This window comes from Triturus cristatus, chromosome 5_2 (genome assembly GCF_964204655.1).
Source record: "Triturus cristatus chromosome 5_2, aTriCri1.1, whole genome shotgun sequence".
In the NCBI taxonomy this organism is placed as follows: Eukaryota; Metazoa; Chordata; class Amphibia; order Caudata; family Salamandridae; genus Triturus; species Triturus cristatus.
The window spans coordinates 296,610,338-296,625,846 of record NC_140588.1 but is presented as its reverse complement, the minus strand read 5'-3'; positions in this window follow the sequence as shown (position 1 = coordinate 296,625,846).

The following is a 15,509-nucleotide window of genomic DNA, read 5'->3' as shown; positions in this document are numbered from 1 at the left end:
ATGTGGATTTTCCTTTTCACGAGGGTAGATGTCCCGCCATTGGACAGATATGCATGTCAAGAAAACAAAATGAAGGCAAGAACAAGTGTGTCACGTCAAGAAAACAAAATAGATGCCAGAAAGTTCCAAACATGACATTCTACACACGCCCACAAGGCCAAGGAACAAAATCAGTTAAGGCAAGTAGACACTGAAGATGTCGATTGTCGTAAAATTCTTCATCTAAAAGATTGTCATTGTCGAGCAACAGTAAGGAAGATGGGTGTGCAATGTCAATGTTGACTGCCAGATGACTTGCACATATAGGTTTAGTTTCTTGCAAGGATGAATGCCGGTCAACACCAAGCCGACAAGTAAAATTGCGAAATTCATTTGGACACTGTCCCAAGATCACACTGAAAGTGAAAGGGTGTTAGATACTGTGAGAAGCTGGCTTGGTATATGGTGTACACTTATGTAAGTGGGCACCCTGCACCAATCCAGACAACCCTTATGGTGATTTTAGTGGTCTTAGACAACGTTAGAAAGCTCTCTAAGTGGTAGATGTGGAGAGCAGCCTTCAGGCTTAGTCCAGTGGGCCCTAAAGAAATCCAGTGGAAGACAGAAGGTTGGAGAGCCACCTCACCCGTGGATAACTTAGGAACCAGGATACTTGCCCCAGGGGAGCTGGGTGCATAGGTGTGAAGTGGCGTCGGAAATCCCTGTTAAACCCAATGAAGGACTTCAGGAAGATGCTGCTGCTGGAGAAGGAGAAAGTGTCCAGTGAAACCCAAAGGTGGATTGAAGTTGAGAAGTAACAGAGTCTATGCCACTTGGAAGTGACCAGGAGGCACAGAAGACGAATGCCCACTAATGTCGGGTGCTGCAGGAGAGTTGATGGTGAACTTGGAACTGCAGCTGTGAGGACCAGGAGCCATTCATGAGCTGCCCCATGTGGGATGTCGAGAGTTGAGGGGTCGGTGTCCGTCGGGAGCATCAACAAGCCTTGGCAAATGCAAACAATGTGGAAAGAGAAGAAGGTGCAATGTCGGGACCAGCAAGGTTCAGGTGACTCACCTGGAGGAGGGGAGTCAGGGCAGGCACTGAGCAATCAGGGGAGCCCAAAGAATATGAAGATGACCCTCAAGAGGACCCACTTGCCTGGAGGCACTGGAGTCATGAGAGGACCTCAAGCAGCTCACCAAAGAAGCAGGGTGTTAAATATGTATCTTCCAGACACTGGTTTGGCAGAGATAGTTTATTCAAGACAACAGCACCAACTGTACAGCAGGATGCCCTGCTCTGGAATGTATGATTCATGACATGCCATGCATCAGTACATTCCATGTCATGGGCAGAATTCCATGACATCATCAGATTACAACACATCCCCCTCACAATAAAGGGGAAAAACAAACTGGCTAAAAATGAACATAGGATAAAGAGAACATGTAAGGTTAGCAAGAAAAAGAAAAACAGGATAACAGTTGTAAAATCCTGCAGGAAGAAAAACATTGCATTTAGTATAAGACATAATCCTTCAGTTTTGTAGGCAGGTTTCTGCACCTGCCAGTAAAACTACTAATTTCTGTGTCGCAAGTATTTTTACCCAAGGGGTCGCAACCATCAGGAAAGAAGAGAGCATGAGCATTTTGAGGTTTACCAGTATATATCTGACAAGCCTGGACATGCTCCACATGCAACCAGTGTCAACCTTCACTGCATTTTTCCTGATGGCAACGATGGTACACGGACCCATGAAGCTTGAATACCCTTTACAGGTGTGTCTTGGATTTTTCACCAGAACTTGAACACCAAGACACGATTTTTTACTTCTCACATGCATCCTAGAGTCATAACTCAATTAGTATTTTTGCTGATAATCAGCAATTCTGGAGCCCCTCGCCTCAGCAGAAATAACCACATTACTACATGCAGGCAAACAAGACGGGTTTAGTTTGGAAGAAGCCTTCCTTCCTCTCAACGCTTCAAAAGGAGACCTCTGCGTGATTACATTGGGAGCAGTGCACTGAGCCCACCATGTATCTCTTAAGACACTGCTGAGAGACAACCTTAACTCAAGAGCATGTTGTGCACAAGTTCTGACCACTCTATTCATTCTTTTGCTCAAACCGTTGACCTGTGGTGTATATATGGCCGTCTTCTGGTGGACTATGTCAAGATCTTTAAGGAACCTATTATTATTATTATTATTATGTTTCTTATATAGCGCCTGAATCGACCCCCGAAGGGGTATCTCCGCGCTTGCCTTGGGAACCCGTCCTGGCTTTTCCCTGTGAGATAGCCCCTACAGGGCATCCCCAAGGTGAAAGCCAGGCATCCCGCCGCGGGGGGCCGTTGTGGAGATTAAGCAAGCTTAATGCCCAGAGTTGCAGAGTGTGAACCCATGATTAGGTCAGGCACCGAAGCGAGAATTATCGAGTCCATGGACATTTGAGCTCAAGACCCTGCCGCGTCGGGAATTGAACCCTGGTCCCGGGTCTGACCTCTGCTTCAGGGTCTGCCTGCTCTAACCAGTGAGCCACACTTCTCCACCTACACATTTCTTGGTACACAAATTGTACCCCATTGTCCGTGACTAAGAATTCGGGCACTCCTTCAGACACAAATACGTCCCTGAGAAAGTCAATGACAGTTTTAGTGTTGGCAACAGACACACATTTTGTTACCACCCACTTGGAGGTATAATCCACGAATAGAAGGACAAACCTTTCATAGGAGGGCAAGAGTTCAAAAGGACCAATAATGTCCAGACCCAATTTTGTCCACACAGCTTCTGGGAAATCAACAGGAGATAGGGGCGTATGGTTGGAGACGTGAGACTTGTCATTGGAGGCACAGGACACACAATCCTTCACAACATCTTCCGTCATGCGGTCCATGCCAGGCCACCAGTATCTCTCCCTCACACAAGCTTTTGTGAGGCTTCTTCCCAAATGACCCTCATGGGCAAGGTTAATCATCTTGTCCCTGAAATCAATTTGAGGAATTATTCTGTTCCCTCTCATGAGATTATTACAATAGAACGACAAATCATCTCTCACAGACCAATATGATTTCATTTCCTGATCCAAAGTCTTGTAGTTAGGCCACCCATGAGTTGTTCACATCTTGAGGGAAGAAAGCACCTTGTCCTTCCTCACGCTGTCCAACCATTCTCCACTGGACAGCGCCGGTTCTGCAACCCAACTAACACTCTCAATTTCAGCTTCATTCTGATTACACTCAATTGGCAGCAGGGAGAGGCAATCAGCAGACTTGTTGCTTTGACCAGGTATGTATTGCACACGAAAATCAAATTCGTGGAGACCTTCACTCCAGCGCTTGAGCCTAGGTGTGATGTGCTCACCGTGGCGGCACGAGAAAACTTGCACTAAGGGGCAATGATCAGTCCTGAACAGAAATGAGACTCCCCAAGGATAAAATTTAAAGTGTTGCACAGACAGCCCAAAACACACTCAAGGCCTCTCTTTCAGGAGTAATTGGCTTCCGCATCCCTAAGTGCCCTGGAAGCAAAGGCAACCATTATTTCTTCACCATCCACAACTTGGGAGAGCACAGCCCCCAACCCTTTGAGGCTGGCGTTGGTGGCCAGGATGGTTTTGTGGTTGACATCAAAATGTCCCAAGGTGGGCATCTTTCCAATTTCACACTTGATGCTGTCAAAAGCTTTTTGGCACTCATCAGGCCATTCGAAATGTACACCTTTCTTAAGCAAAACCCTGATGGGCTCAGTCACACTCGCAAACCCCTGCACAAACTTAGAATAGAACTCAGTGAGACCCAAGAACAATCTCACTTGTTCCTTGTCTTTGGGTGTGGGAGCCTTCACGACACTCTCTGTAAGTTCCATTTTGGGTTGAATCCCTTCCCCCGAGATGACGTGTCCTAGATACGTAACAGACCTCAACCCAATGCGACACTTCTGTCTTTTCACAGTGAGCCCCCTCTCCTTCAATTTCTCCAACACACATATCAGAGTCGCACAATGTTCTGTTTCATTCTTTCCATAAACTAGAATATCGTCCTGGAAGAACAGGATGTCAGGAATCCCTCCTAGGACCATATTTATGACTCTTGGAAGCATGCCGCGGTTGACGCCAAGCCGAAGGGCATTCTCAGGAAACGGTAGGCCCTCAGAGGTGTGACAAAAGATGTGAGATGCCTGGAATCTTTGTGTAGAACAATCTGGTGGTAAGCTGATGACAGATCTAACACACTGAAAATTTGGGCTCCCTTGAGCATGTTAATGGACTCCGAAATATTAGGTAGAGGTTGGCGATCCACCTAAATCCATTTGTTTAGCCCTCTCAAGTCCACACACATTCTGATGCTGGCACCACCATCCTTAGGGGCCAAAGCAATGGGGGCCAGCCATTCTGAAGCCTCTATTTCCTCAATGACTCCCAAATCCAATAACCTATCGAGCTCAGCTTTCAAGGGCCCCATCATCATGTTGGGCACTCTTCTCACCTTATGCACACAGGGTACCGTGCTCTCCTTGAGAACAATGCGGTGTCCAAAACCTTTGAGGCAACCTGTGAAGACTTCAGGAAATTTATCAAAATATGTACTACCCTGATTCTCACAGTCTACTAACATGATCTGATCCCTTGGGTCTCTTGCACTCGGATTAAGTATGATACCCAAATCACGCTGGTGCCTCCATCCCAGTAAGTTATCACCCCTCTCAGCCATGTAGACCTTGCCAACCATATGTCGGCTTTTGAAATGGATTTTGGCTTCAACATACCCAAGGAAATTAATCCTCACACCACCATAACTGACAGGATTAATGTCGGGAGGCAAGAGTGTCATACTGTTCAATCCCACACACTCATCTCATTGTTTGTTGCCAATCGTGGTGAAAGGCGAACCTGAGTCAGTCAACACCACGAAATCATGACCGTCCACCCCGATGCTGCACTCCGGCATTGTTATCTTCCCTGCATCAATCTTACTCTCACCTTCTTTGACATTTAAAATAACAGTGTGCACTATTTCAGAACTCTTCTCTGGGTTGCGAGCCTTCCCAGAACACTTGCAAACCCGAGCATAGTGCCCCTTGATACCACATTTGTTGCACACTGACCCCCTGGCATAACAATTGGGATAGTTGGAAAAGTGTGAGAAACTTCCACACCTAAAACACTTCGGTTTAGGAAATTCCCATACAACTCTGTAATTAGTGTTGCCATCAGCATTGGGAAAACGAGCCTCTCGCTCAGTTCTCGCCGGAAATTCCTTGGCAGAACTACGCATGCGTGTCTCCTTCTCCGTAGCTTTATTCTTGTCACTAGATGAAACCTTGGCCACACTGCCAAAAGATTCCAAGCAATCAGAATCTAATAAAACATGAATGTCTCGTTGTCCATCATTCTTATCCTCTCGGTTCTTTCTTATCTCCTTCACCCATGTAGAAGTATTCTCCATATCTTCCACAATGGCAACAGCCTCAGACAAGGACGGGTTCTTAGATAATAGTTTTTCCTGAACACGGTTACTGTTGGTGCACCTCACCAACTTATCTCTAACTAGGGAGTCAGACAGTTCTCCAAATTCGCAAGTAAGTGCCAAGGTCTTCAGGGAGGCAACATAACTTCCCACCCGCTCAACTGGACCTTGAACCCTGGTAAAGAATCTGTGTCGTTCTAGGACCACATTGATGCGGAGACCAAAATATCTCTCCAACATAGTCATTGACATCTCGTAAACATCATCTGGCTCTCCATCACCATTGCCAACTGGAATCAGGTCCATGCTATCGTAAATGTTCCTCCCCTCTATGCCTAAATTGTGCAGGAGAATAGCTTGTTTTCTGAAGGCTGAAAACTTTTCTCCTCCAATTGCTACTATGTAGGAATCGAAACGATTCCTCCATCTCTTCGGAAGAATCGGATCGCCCTTTTCTGACAGGAAGGCAGGGGGCTGGGACATGCTTGTCATAGAAGCCATGGTTGTGATTCAATATGAAGTACTGGTGACTTTAGAAAAAAAAAGTTTCACTTCTAATGTGCACAGGCAACAAACCGACTTGTGCAAAAAGTAAGCTACTGTGAGGTTACCTAGTGAATTGAAAACATCAAAAAGAGAAACCACTTGAAGTGCAAACTGTTTAAATTCAAAGGTGGTTTTATGTTCCCTTCCCTGTAAGTCATTTCGTAAGCGATTCCAATACAAAACAATGTTACTCCTGTACTTGAGATAATCGTAGCACATATTGTCACTGCCACATTGCCAACTCTCACCGTGATCAGAAAGGAAAGAAACAGGAGGACTTCTTTGTAGCTCTGTGTGCAGAAAAACGCTATTTCGGCTTGACGAGGTGAAATGGGTCACAGTTCAGAAATACTAGCAAAATGGTGGCACGCCGCGTAGTCACAACGCGATTACGTAGACGTTGGAGTGAGGCGTGTGTTTCAGCATGTAGGGTGCGCGCGACTGAGACAGCGCGAGAAGAAACGCTTCAATGGAAGCACGCGGCGTGACCGTTGAGAAGGTAAGGCTCGTGCATGTCTCGCAGCAGCCTCGCGCTCGTTAAGTTAAAGCCTTAAAGGGTAAACTCACGGTTTTCGTCGGATTTCACCAGTGTAGCAGGCTTATGATTCCCTTTTAAAAGTGAAGTCAGACTAGAAGTCCAATGTGCAGTCCTTGAAGTTGGTTGTGAGCGCAGACCTCAGGGTAGGGTAGAGTCGGCAAACAGGGGAGTCGGTGCTGAAGGTGCCTGTCCCCAATCAGGCAAAAAGATACTCGTCGTCAGTGTTAAATATGCATCTTCCAGACACTGGTTTGGCAGAGATAGTTTATTCAAGACAACAGCACAGCACCAACTGTACAGCAGGACGCCCAGCTCTGGAATGTATGATTCATGACATGCCATGCATCACTACATTCCATGACTTGGGCAGAATTCCATGACATCATCAGATTACAACACAGGCCCACGTTGCAAGCGTTGCGGTGAGGATGAAGATCTTGGTCACATGAGATGCTTGAAGTTGGGGCTATTAGGAGCCTGAAGATCTTGGTGGAAGGAAGCCAATAAGCCTTTGCAACTGCAAGTCGATGCGGCGCACAGGGGTTCAGTTCCTGTGGCTCCGATGAGGGATACTGGCCTCAAACTTGGTGAGAGGACAGGTCAGGCCTCGAGGGATTTGAAGAACCCCCACCTGTGCTGCTTAGCTTTTCAGAATCCATGGCAGCTCAGGATCAGAAGACCGTTCAGCTTAGTTGCAGTGCCTGCAGATGCAGGAAAGTGACTCCTTCACTTCAAGGGAGATTCCTTCAGGTGTCTTCGTTGCCCACAGGCCTTGGAAGGTTCCTGTATGGTGCACAGGCATGGACGTTGCAGCAGACGAGCAGGGCGAGGAGATCAGGAGCAGCAGGAGTCTTCCCGGTTGCAGCCTTGCTGCCCAGAGCGAAGTCCAGCGAAGTCCAGAGTTCCCAGACGGTCAAAGAAGAAGTGGTGTCTGAAATGAGTCTTGTCCCACAACGAATCTAGGGACCCACCCACAGGTAAGCCCTTAAATACCCTAAGGAAAGGGTTGGGACGATTCAGGGGTCCCTCCCAACGGAGGGGCTGGACAAGGGGGAAGATACTCCCCTGTCCTTTGTCCAGTTTCGTGCCAGAGAAGGAACTTGGTTGAACTGGACTATGCATGGAGGGCACCAATTGTGCCCTGCACACAGACTATGTGGCACTGGCAAGTGCTCCCACCCTGCCCCAATACACTAAATCGTGTCTGGGAGGGGGTCACACCTCTCTGTGACAGGAAACCTATTGTTCTGCCTTCCCCTGCCCGAGCTTGTCTCAGAAGCAGTAGGGCAGAAACGTGTCTCTGGCTGGCAGCAATCCTGGCTTGCTGTCTGGGTCTGGGAGACTGGTACGGAGAGCACCAAGAGCCTCCCACAGGAGCTTTACGGTGCATGGAATCATAGCTCCCCTGTGGGGGTATGATTGCAACATGTTTGATACCAAACACAACAGAGTTCGTTACAGCCAGCTTAATGACGCTGTGCCCCTCTATATGTCCTATGCCTGTTTCACTTAGAACCTAGGAGAATGGACTCCATGGTCTGTAGGTCTGTGTCCTGCTAATGCAGGGGCACCCTCACACTTAGAACAAAGCAACCTGCCTTCAGGATTTTTCGGCCTGCTATAGGGGTGACTTATAGGTTTTAAGTGCAGTGACCATAAATATAGGAAAACCTATATCTTTCGTAAGTGGTGCTAGCATCAGCTTACACAGGCTGCAATGGCAGGCCTGTAGTTACAAATCGAGTGGTCTCCCATGGGTGGCATACATGCTTCAGCCCATGGGGGACCCTTGGTGTACCTATGCCCTGGGTACCTTAGTACCATATACCAGGGACTGATAAAGTTGCACCAGTGTCCAATCTGGGATGTGCCTAAGTACCTACCAAACCAATTTAGGGGAGAAAGCACAGAGACTGGGGTCCTGAATAGCACGATCCCAGTCAGACTAGTCAGAAACAGCATTACATCAAGCAAAAAGTGGGAGCAACCATAAAAGCAGATCCTACTTTCCTACAGATACCTTTTATTATAGACAGTTGAGCATCGATAAACATGCCGGTGGAGAAGTACAGTGAACTGTCTCCAGTGCCCTGTTTAACTCCCTCAAATAACCAAAGTTTATATGTGGGCAGCTTTGATGAAAGTGCAAGCGCCAATTCCTGTCTTGCAAGGCACTTCATCGACTTGTTTACTCAGCCATAGTACTGCTGCTGTCATGGGGAAGATTTTATGAACTACAATGTCAATGCCTATAATGAGATAGTGAATCAATTTCCGTCTTTGTTTTATGGATTAGGAAGACTTAAGACCATGAAAGAGGAACTTCACATAAATGAGGACATCCGTCTTGTTGCTCAACTACATCTGCAAATTGCATTCCATTTACAAGAGGCTGTTGAGAAAGAACTTGATATCTTATTAAAGCATTAAATCATTGAAATATTCCGACACTGTGGGTATCACCCTTAGTGGTAGTGCGGAAAAAGGACAGTGCAGAAGCCGTGCACATCTGCATTGATATGCGCCAAGCAAACAAGGCAATTGAAAAAGAACGACATCCAGGTCCGCACATTGCCAACATGATTACACAGCTGAATGGAGCTAAAGTCTTTTCCCTCCTTGGTTTGAACAAAGGGTATCAGCAGCTCGAACTCAAAGAGAATTGCAGGTACATTACAACCTTTTCAACTCATGTTGGTTTGTTTCAATATAAAAGGCTACATTTTGGAGTGTCATCAGCTGACAAACTGTTTCAGGATGTCATTCGTTGCATAATACAGCCAGTCACAAATACTTTCAATTACAATTATAATGATGACATACTAGTTTTTGGGGCCACACGAAAGGAACATGATAAAGCTCTGACACAAGTTTGGTCTATACTTGCTGATGTTGGTGTCACTTTAAATGCGAAAAAATGTGAATTTTATCAAACAAACTCAAGTTCTTTGACCATGTACAAGCCTTGCCATCCATTTTTCCCCTACAGTATGTAACTATGCTGAGATCCTTCCTCGGTAAGGCCAATTACTGTTCAGTATATATATATATATATATATATATATATATATATATATATATATATATTCAGTGAAAAAACCATAGGTTTCACACACGTTATAGTTAGCGGACATTTCACTCATAAAAAACCATTGAAATTCCCCCGTTATAGTTAGTTAAGCTAACTATAACTCGCGCACCCGCAATCCACTGCTGATGATGTAACATATTACATCACTCATGACATGGTCAGTGACATCACTCATGACATCACTGATGACATCTCAAATGACATCACTGATGACATCATCCAGTGAATGTGTGTTTTTCTGAAAATTAAATATGTTTTATATATGTATATCTCAAGGTCGATGGAAGAATAAATGGGTATATAAGTGTCTAAAAGGATGATTTGTTTTTGAAAAATTGATTGTGTAACTGACTGATTAAGTGTATCTTAGTGAATACATGGCTTAATGAGTAATGTTTAAATATGTAATTTTCTGTATCAGTCTCTCACTTTGTGTATAAGTGTCTGCATGGGTTGGTGAGTAGCTATATGGGTGTTTATATTGGATTTTAGGTTGTTTTTTGAGTATCAGTCTGAGTGTCTGCATGGTTTGGTGGGGGGTTTAACGTAGTGCATAGGTGCATGAATGATTGTCTGTCTGGTTGTATGTTTTTAAGACAGCATGTGTGCATGACTGTATGGTTTGATGAGTGTGTGTATGGGTGTGTTAGTGAGTGAATGACTGTCTCAATAGTGTCTTTATGAGTTACTTAATGTTTTAAAGAAGTATATTTGACTATTGTTGTATAAAAGTGAGTATATGTGAGAGTGAGAGATTGAAATAGTTCCTGTATGAATAAGTATGTGTTTTTATTAGTGATTATTTAAAAGAGTAAGTATGTTTAAATTTCTGTAGAAGTACGTGTTGAGGTGTGTGTATAACTGAATATGCAAGTAAATGGATGTTTGATTCTTTATTAGCATGAGTGACTATGTGTGTGAGTAACTCTATGGATGAGTGGCAATGTGTAACAGGATGTATAGGTGTATGAGTACATATGATGAGTGAGTACATGTATGAGTGACTGTACAGGACTGTTGTTGAATGAGTGGATGTGTATGTGGATCTAAGAATTACTGAATAGGTTATTGTAACTGGTATTGGTATGTCCATTGTTTTGAAAATGTTAGTTTCTATTTTTGAATGTGTGTATCAAAGGTTATATTAGGGTGAGAGGAGGTCTACCACTCTGTCACAAGGATGATGTCATCAGTGATGTCATTTGAGATGTCATCAGTGATGTCATGAGTGATGTCACTGACCATGTCATGAGTGATGTAATATGTTACGTCATCAGCAGTGGATTGCGGGTGCGCGAGTTATAGTTAGCTTAACTAACTATAACGGGGGAATTTCAATGGTTTTTTATGAGTGAAATGTCCGCTAACTATAACGTGTGTGAAACCTATGGTTTTTTCACTGAATTTGCAAGGTTTTTAAAATGCTAAATCCTAACTATAACGTGTGTGAAACCTATGGCTTTTTCAGTGAATTTGCAAGGTTTTTTAAATGGTAATTCCTAACTATAACGTGTGTGAAACCTATGGTTTTTTCAGTGAATTTGCAAGGTTTTTTAAATTCTAATTCCTAACTATAATGTGTGTGATATACATGGTTTTTTCATTGTTTTTGTATGATTCTTTTTAATATTAATTCTTATATTAAATATGTTTTTTTTTTAATAAAAAAGAAAGTTTTGTTTTTTTTAAAACTTTTTATTCTCTAAAAACACTGTTTTTTTAAAAATAAAAATCTGCAATATATTAATTTTTTTTTTTTTTTTTTTTTACCAAACAGTTAAGATATATTAGTATAACATAGAAATTCTTTTTTTCCTTTTTTTTTATTTATTATTTTTTTTTTAAGTGCGCGTACGGTAAGCTTACGGTAAGCGTATGGTTTCCGTAATGTACGTAATTTTTCTACTCTTTTTGCGTATAGTTACGCAATTTGCGTAGCCGTGCGTACTGCGTATGGGCGCGTAAGCGTGTACGCTACACGCGTACGTTACGCGGAAGTGTTGGGGAGTGCCTCTTATGCGCATGCGCGTGAGCGCGTGTCTTTTTTACGCGCATGCGTACTTTTACCGTAAGCGCATCGTAAGCGCTCCGTAAGCGTAACGTAAGCGTAACGTACGCGCACGGTGGGTCATGTGATCATGAAACAAAGCATTTCTAGAACTCTCCTACACCACACCCATTCCCCTCATTTCTGCTTGTGATCCCTTAGGAGAAGGAGCTGACTTGTCTTTGTGATACGATGGCAGACCAGCACTCTTCTGCTGAGAGTGAGGCTAGCAGCACCACCATCAGTCAGAGAAAGAGGAAACAGAAGACCTCTTTTATATGGGAGTATTTTAGTTTTCCAGAGGGTGAGAAAAAAGTCAATGCTGCTTTGGTGACTTGTAAGCTGTGCCAGCGTGTACTTTCGAGAGGAAATCCCAACAAGAAGAATTCCTTCGGGAATCACACTATGTTGAGACACCTTGAGGATGTGCATCCTAGGACACATGCACGACATACTAGAGGCAACCCTTCAGTAAGTCGAGCAAGCACATCCACAGCAGCTCAGCCGAGTCCTTCTTCGGAAGCTCAGCAGAGCCCTTCATCTGTGGGGGCAGATTCACCTTTTTCTGATCCTGTGGAAACGAACCATCGGTTTGCGAGGGTTACTATGCGGTGTTCATTTTGCCATGGTCTAATTGTTCATAGGGAGACCAGTCTTCCCCTTATTAACAACAAAATAGACCAGCACATTTGTCCTACCAGCTAATGTTCCCATTCTTCCTTTCCTTTGTCCCTGCATGAACACAACGGCTCTTTTAAGAGCCAACCTTACCTCTCAACTTTTTTTTTTTTACCGTACGCGTACGGTAAGCGTAATTTTTTTTTATTTTTTTAAAACATTAAAAATCAATTACCACATCTCAAGATCCTTGAAGAATTATTAACTAAATACTAAAAATCTGTTTGAGGAGAAGTGGAAGAAAGGGACCATCTAATTTCTGACTTACCTGACCCACCCAACAATTTAATTTTTAATTAAAATTTAATTGAAATTACTTGAAAAAATGGTTGGTTTTTTTCGAAAATTTTCTTTCACAATCTGAAAAAAAAGAAAAAAATATTAATATTTTAAAAATCATTATATTACACAGTACACGTATTTACATATTTTCCTAAAAAAAATGTTTGCCTTTTTTTTGCTGTTTTCAGAATATATTGCATTTCACTATAAATCGTGAAAGCAATTGCATTCATCACTTAACAGCGGGCAAAAAAAAAATAACAATCTCAAAGATTGTTTTAAAAAAGCCCAGAATCTCTTTTTACTTAAACATAACATTATAGAAATGCATAATATTCTAAAAAAATATCATCTAATAACAATAACTATTTCTTTAAAATACCGTCTGACAATTTTGTTACAAAAGCATAATCTCAAAAATAATATATCTCAAATAACTCCACAATACATCTGGTTACATTCCCTTTAGGCCAAATATTAATTTTAAAATTCTTTTTTGATTAAATTTCCAATGGTAATCCAATTAAATTCCAAAATTTAAATTGTACAGATGTTACCGATTCTCTCTAACGTTTTGGTTTCCGAAAGATTAATTAATAATTAAATAAGTCCACAATACAATTGGTTACCTTTCCTTATGGCCAAATAGTAATTTTAAAAATCTTTTTTGATGAAAATTCCAATGGTAATCCAATAAAATGGTAAAATTGTTTTGTACAGATCTTGCCAAGTCTCTCAAAAATTTTGGTTTCAGGAAGATTAGATAGGAATTTGCTAAATCAAAAGGCAAACGTTGCTTGAAAATCAATTGGGAATCATTACACAGTGTCCAGCCTTTTTCACATTTAAGATAAACTGTGTAATGTCCAGAAGTAACAGTAGGTCCTTCATGGAAAATTATTGCAACTGTTACAAAAGTTTTTCCTGAAATTGATAATTGCTGTCCTATAAACGTCTTTATTAAAGTATCCAATTTTGAACCATCAGCTTTACATCGTTGCATCATTAAAATTACATACTGTCCATATTCCTTTAAAATTAACGTTGAAAACATGTCAGATTTACACTCACCGCATTCCATGCTATGATTTGCATCTTTAACTAATTTAGCAAAAGTGACTGTTTTACTGTCTGGCAATGTTAAATAAATAAACCTTTCAGAATCAACATTAGAGCCACATGTATTGTAACAGTTTTCACAACTATGTTCCCATTTATAAGAGACACCAAACATATTTTCAATTGGCACCCCTTCTTCTTCCAGTACCTGAAGAAAATACATCAAGAATTCCTGTGCGTCTTGCTGTACATTTTGAGAAAACTGTGTTCGTCCTGAACATACATCTAAAAGTTTTCTAATTTCAGTTGCACTTTCTATTTGAGTTTTATCATTACTCAGCTTTTGAAAAAGGAGACTCAACTCAGAACAGAATCTTTTTGTCTGATTTACTATTATCTGCTCTTGCAAACTTTCCAGATAAAATGCAACATTCAGCACTACATTAGCGTAGCAGTTGACACCAGAGCTATTTTCAAAATGACATCCTACAACCTCTTTTTCATTTTCCTTTTTCTTTTTGCTTGCAATTACATCACTCCTCTTTTTTTTCCTCCTCTCTACATCCTCATTACAGATATTCTCAATTCTCCTTTTACGAGAAACTACACGTTTCTCTAACACAGGATACTGACCTAAATGAGGAGCATAGGTTCTTCTTAATCTATTATACTCCTTTACACAGTTTGTATCAGCACTAACTTTTGAATCATCAAAGTCTATCATGAATAAACCAGATAATGTTTTCACTCGTGACAAAGCTACATAAGCCATACCTTCTTTGAACACAGTTGAACCAATGTTTACAAATGCACAATCTACAGTTAATCCTTGAGATTTGTGAATAGTTACAGCATATGCTAGAGAAAACGGAAACTGTTTCCTTTGTACATATAAGTCTTTCACAAGCATGAAACGAACTGTACAACGACAAATGTCTATAACTTCTTCTATCTGATCAAATTTTATTTTTAAACATTCAATTCCATCTTTTTTCTGATAATTAATAAAACCCACAACTCTTCCCATAGCTCCATTAACTAAACCTTTTTCAACATCCAAATTTCTCCTTAAAAATACTCTACAATTCATGCAAACATATAGATTTTTTTCTAATCCAGCAGTTTTGGAAATGTTCTTCTCTAGTGAATCCAATTTATTTTTCAGTTTGCCTGTTAATGTGATAGTAATTCTTCCATCCTGAATTTTGTCCACTGCTTCCAATTTTCTGATATCTTCCTTTTCCAATTTCAAAAGCTCCTCATTGAATATTGAGCATTCACATAGAGTTGGCATTAAGCAGATGACACTTTTCTTTTCTGCAATGTTCTTGTATATCTTCTCTGCAACTATTTCTTCCTTTGGAAATAAATTATGTAGCAACCGACTCTGTAATGCTTTTGTGCCAGCTTCAGTGAGTAGTCCAATTCTGATATCTTTCAGAATACTTCCATATTCTTCATCGTTTGCTTGCCTCATATTAGTAGTAAGTTCCTTGTACTCAAAGAAGGACCAAATATTTGCATTACCAATGCTTCCCAATGACTTCTTTGTGTCTTCATGTGTCACAGTATTAAACACTGGTTGTCCTTTAACTGGAGTAAGCTGTAGAAGATCCCCAAAAACTATGACATGTTTTCCACCAAATAACACGTCATAGTCTGTCCTTAGAATTTGCTGCATTCTTAAATGCACAAAGGCAAGCATTAAGTTTGATACCATGCTTACCTCATCAATAATGAGAACTTGCATCTTCTTCAACACTCTTGAAACTTCCAAGCATGCTTCTCCAGTTAGCTTGTGGTATTGTATTTTG